The 5,796-nt window shown below is 45.2% G+C and overlaps 1 protein-coding gene across 1 annotated transcript in view; it reads right to left on the bottom strand.

Moving 5' to 3' along the window:
- Nucleotides 1-5,796, bottom strand: part of Dnmt3 (DNA methyltransferase 3) — a 134,770-nt gene that overhangs the window by 91,316 nt on the left and 37,658 nt on the right. The gene's annotated exons all lie outside the window — the stretch shown is intronic.

Genomic DNA, 5,796 nt, shown 5'->3' on the forward strand with positions numbered 1-5,796 from the left:
AGATTTCTATATTTAATTAATCGAGATTTTTATGTTCGGTTAATCGAGATTTTTATGTTCGGTTAATCGTGGTTTCTATGTTCGATTAATCGATGCTTTTCTGTTCGGTGAATCGAGATCTCTGTGTTCAATTAATCGATGCCTCTGTGTTCGGTTATTCAATCTTCCGTGTTCGGTTAATCGAAGCTGTTCTCACCGTTCATACAGTTCGGTTAACAAAAATGTTTTCTCACAGTCGTCGCCTCACCTCTTATCTTGTGTTCCGTACGAGTTTATACGTACTCTCTACGTGTCTCGCATTAATATTTGACCATCTTCTAAAACCGAGCACATAATATATTAAACGCGCGAAGTGTCGAAAACCGACGCGAAGAATCGCCAATCAAAGTGATTCAATTAACGAAGTCGAGACAGGAAAAATTGACCATAGGGGACGGCATTTCAACTCTTTTATTCCTTCGCACTCGAGCGACAATTCCTTCGCGTCATTAAAAATTGGTACGCCATTTTACAAAAATATTTCTGATGACATCGGGTTCATCTATATTTAAAAGAACGTTAATATTGCAAGTATTATATAAATCGCCATAAATCCTGTGAAATAAAGATCGTAAAACATGTTTCGAATTAACGTCGTGTCCCATGTGACACTATACATTAGACCCGAATATTTGACGTCCGATAAGGATTAAAATAGCCTTCGAGTGCAAAGGTTCATATTTCGAATATTCCTGGGTAAAAATCGAATAGGTCGCAAATAAAGTTGAACGTTGAGGAGCAGCCAAAAATTAGTGTCAGCCATATTTTTGACTGATCGCTGAACGCTTTGCGTGCCGGCTGTAAGTGAATCGCGCGTTATGTGACATGAAAATTCTGTCAGAAGTATTGCGATAGAAAAATGCCGACACAAAAACGGTTCTGCGAGCTAACGAAATTGTCCACGTCGAATGCAAAACAATGATAAACTCCTGGGACGATACATGTCTCGTATTCCGCGTGTGAAGCACGAGTCGAACAGCGACAAACTATCGCGCAATTACAATACAAGATCACGAAACGGTGTGCACCGATATTTTTACCGCGAGGAAAAGACCGGCTGTTGGAAGTTCCGGCTGCGGTCGGAATCAATCTTGTAGCCGTGGCCGATCGACGGCGGTAATCGGCGATATCACGTGGGACAAATATCGCCGGCTAAATCCCGTGGAATTATTTGTCGGTTAAGACCGATGATCGTTACGGTCGGATCCGGTGATTCCCGATCCGGAATAACGAGCAATAAATTGCGCGATAAAAGAAGTGCGATCGCTCGCGAGCGCGAGACCGACGCGCGAGATCGGCTCGGTGCCGATCGGAGCCACACTTTCGTAACGCGCGGTGCGCGCGGTCGATTTGCATTTGGTCGCGCTTATGCAACGCGCCGTTTCCCGCGGGCCGATAATGACATAAGAAACCGACGCGTGCAGGATCTGGATCCGCAGGATCGACGGTGAAACAGATATCCGTCGAGGCCGCGGCGACGGCGACGGCGACGACGAGATCGAGACGGGACGCGAATGTCCGGGACGGTTCTCGAAAATTCGATGACGTCGCTTTAGAACGCCGACGTACGGCGTCGTTCGTCGCGGTTGAACCTCAAGGTGAACCGGTACGCGCGTTGCTGGTAATCGGCCGAGGGTAAAAATACACACTTTTAAGCAGCGCCGCGCGGCCGCGCCGCGTTTCCTCGCGCGTTCGTCGCACGGAAGGATTTCGTCGCTCGATTCCGCGACGTATCCGTGACTCTTAGCGGATAACGAGAAATCGATGAGGTCTCCGTGACGATCCCCACGGCGTACCGTCGACACGTCTCGGATTTATCGTCAACGCCTCCGAGATCGAGTGCCGACCTTTCGCTCCGTTGCCACGCGAGCAGCTTTTACTTTTGTTCCCTCTTCGCCTCCGCAGATCTTTCTCCGTTTCACCGGCTACGCGGTTCACGCTTCCTTCGGTCTCTCGACGCGAATGCTCGGATACGCCGATCGTGTTCCGCGATTTTTTTTTAACGATTTTTAAACCGACGGAAGGTACTCGACGTCGGAACAATTTAATTTTGTAACGTCGGAATAGCGATGATCGCGCCCATTACAGCAATTAAGGGGACTTTGCTTATTACGGGGCATTTAAGACGCTAATCACACTTTTTTAAATAAATAAAAAAGATGACGATTCGTTTTATTCTGCATTAACTTGACGCTTTAAATTATTCTAAACGAGTCATCTTGCGACCAGACATTTCGGAAATATGGCGATCGCACAGCTGCGAATTGTCGCGATTGAACTATTTTTCTATAAAAAAAATTATTAAGGACTGTTGTTACTGTAACAGATCAAGAACAATTGCATTATTAAAGAAAAATATCCACCAACCTGTTCGTGAAGTACAGCTACGAATAATCGAAAATTTATTGAAAAATCGCGTCGATAAGATAGACCACTGTTAAACCAGAAGACGGCCATTTTGAAATTACTTTTCATCGTCAAACAATAGGTTTATCCTCAGTAAACAATCTTAAAAAGAAAACCACCCTAAACAACAACAGAAAACGACGTTCCATCATTAACGCCGTTGACTTTTTGTTTTTTCCTTTCTTTTTCCTTTTTTTTTTCTTATCAAACATGCAGCTCAATCTTTATCGGCTTATTAACACGTTCGCCGAGTTTCGAGTTTGATAAAAGAAAATTGTGTCGCTCGTATATCATCGACGCGTGACAGTCGAAGTATTAATATAGTTTCAGCGCGTTTCTACACGGGTTCTATCGTGATTCGAGCATTCGCCTTTTCGTGTCTTTCGTAAACACATTTCTAAAAATACCACTTCGGAAACATCATTATCTTCTCGATGCACGCGAATAAACTGCCTGGAATTTGAATCGTTTATCAGCTAGCCGGAGTAGTCGCGTTAATTAAGATTCAAAACGCCTCGCCGTAATAAGCGATTCGATTTAAACTTTAACAGCGTGTAGAGCAGGATGTTTTATAAGAAACGTGTATACGTGTATACGTACGTATTACCGAATATACGGATATAGATATTGTCAAATTACGGATATAGATATCACCAAATACACCGACATAGATATTGCGAAATCTTATTACCAGCTATATAGTTATTATTAGTAAATCTAATGGTCTTACACCAAGTAGAATAAATTCAATGCGAAGTAAAAGAGAAACGAGCACGTACAAAAAATATACGCTATAGTATAACATCTATAATTATAATCACCTAAATCACATAAATCACATTATAAGATCACATAAATATAATCTACTATTTAATTACAATAACAGATTATAAAATATAAATATATATACGTACATATAATTTTTTATTAATTATAAAATAATACACATTAATGTATAACAATATATATATATAAATGTATATTGAAATGGAACGTGAGGAGTCATCGGTTCTACTTGCGCCGTACTTCGCCGCGTTCGTTGCAGCATATTCGTTCGTTGCAGCCTTTCGATTTAATGAGAGAAACTGTTCGCGCTGTGCAGCCTCCGTTCGTTGCAGGATAACCGACTATGCGGCATACTCTACTCGAAAAAGTTTCACCCGTTGTTATTATATAGTAGAACTCTTTTTCGTAGCTGGCAGGAAAGTGGCTCCGCAATTAGCAACGACCACTGTTATCCGACCGAGAACGATAGCGTTCGCGAAAGGTGTTCCGCGGAAAGAGAAACATCAAGGTTGCTAACTTCGCCGATTTTTTTCCTCGCTGGCTCTGTTGCCTGTTGGGGCAAGCCTGCACCGGGGCGACGTAAGATTGACAGCCCAGTGACAGACATAATCGAGCACGGCGCCTGTCGGACTCGGACAGCGGATACATAGCTTTCTTTCTCCCACGCACTTTTCCCTCCCGGTTGGCTCGCTCGAAGGTCGCCCGTAGTACTATCGCGGCGAATATGTCTATTCTAATTCTCTTGAGAAACGCCGCGAGAAAGAGTCGAAGTGGATCCTCGTAATTGGTGTTCGCAGGGAAATAAGTTACGCGAGAGGTGGGGACAGGTGACGCATGCGTCGGGAGCGCCGTACGGCGACGTGGCGTGTCCATCGGGTGGACGTTATTAAAATTAAGAGTGCTGTACAGCGCGTTGAGATTGCAGTTTATTGTTATAAATAAAATGCATTAGACTTTGTAGAAAATAAAAATTGTCTGCATAGATTGCGAGGCGTAGACGCGAGGTTTCCAATTTCTTACTGCTTTGAATAATTTTAATATATTATATATAAATATTCAATCTATTTCATATAAATATTCTTACATTTTTCTTGCATCTCCACTGCTCTGTATTCCACTTATTTAAAGTGGAAATCCTGCTTGTGACTAGTCTATGGATTTTACGCATTTATAGTGAAAATGTACAAATTAAATACAGAGCACAGAAGATACAAAAAAAATGTAAGAAAATTGTCACGACATTATCGCTCCGTCAAAATTATTACAAGAAGGTATCATTCTTATCCGACTCGTGGTTATAGCAATAGACGAAGGAACGTTTCATGTCGCGCACAGATCCACAGATTAATCATAGCTGGCGGATGAAAAAAAAAGAGAGAAGCGGAAAACGAGCGATAAACGTCGACGTCGCGGAACGCGTCGCACCCCGTGACATAGCAGCAAGTTTTTCGTTCGGCGGTTACCAACGATCGGCCGTCGTCTCAATCGTTCGAGACCGGGAAATAATGGAGCATGATTGTCCCGTCGCGATGCAGTTTTTAGGATCGTATTTAATTACGTTCTTCCTTTATTGCCCGCACGTGAGTCACCGCGGTTTCGACGAGGTGGGGGGGGGGGGGGGGGGGGGAGGATAAAAAAAAACACACAACGAAGCCGTGAATCAGGCGTAATCGAAGCCGTCGAATTCCGCTGAGCGCAATTATTAGACGCTGCATTATCCGCGCGCCGTTGTTTAAACGTCGTCGTCGTCGTCGTCGTCGTCGTCGTCGTCGTCGTCGTCGTCGTTGTCGTCGTCGTCCACGTCGTCGAATCGTTCTCGTTTACAGCTTCTGCGAATCGGCCCGATAAATATTTATTACGCGCGCCGCCTCCGTAATCGCGGGCAGATCAGAGCGAAGGCGTCCGGCCGCGAAAACTCTCGAGAAACGGTCGGCGCGGACCGTCGCAGGGGTGGCTCTCTAGTTCCCCCCTCCCCCCTCCCCTCCCCCCACCCCGCGCTCGCGCGGTTCGCCGACGGTGAAACGATCGGCCGCGGCGGAGAGCGCGTTAACGCGCGCGCGCCTCCCCGAGATTTTCTTTTATTCGGGACTGATCAAGATCACGCGACTCATTACTCGGCCGACGGAAGAAACAAAGGTAAAGCTTCCATCGATTCTCAATAGCGGCCCGCTGAACATAATTGACACGATTGCTTCCACGGCGTGTTACCCGGGCCGCGCCGCCCGGCCATTGTTGCCCCGGCAATGTAACGAATCGGAAGGGTTTTATTTTCGAAGGGAATCGCGTGCCCGTCGCGATACGATTTGTCAATGAAACGAGCTCTAACAAAAGCCTCGCCGCTATTCCAAGGCCGAGCAAACCCAGCGATGATTTTTCTCCGACGTTAACAAGTGTTTTTTTCTCGCGGGGCGAACGTTCTCTGCAATTAGCCATATCCGCGCGGGCTGGTACAACTTCAGTGGTTCTTGTTCCCTTTTTTTCCTTTTTTTTGGCAAATTTCTGGAATTCCGACGAGTCTGCGGACATTGTTTTGAACTGGACGGGTATCCCGCCGATATGGTTTAC

The sequence above is a fragment of the Augochlora pura genome, chromosome 10 (genome assembly GCF_028453695.1).
Source record: "Augochlora pura isolate Apur16 chromosome 10, APUR_v2.2.1, whole genome shotgun sequence".
NCBI classification, from domain to species: domain Eukaryota; kingdom Metazoa; phylum Arthropoda; class Insecta; order Hymenoptera; family Halictidae; genus Augochlora; species Augochlora pura.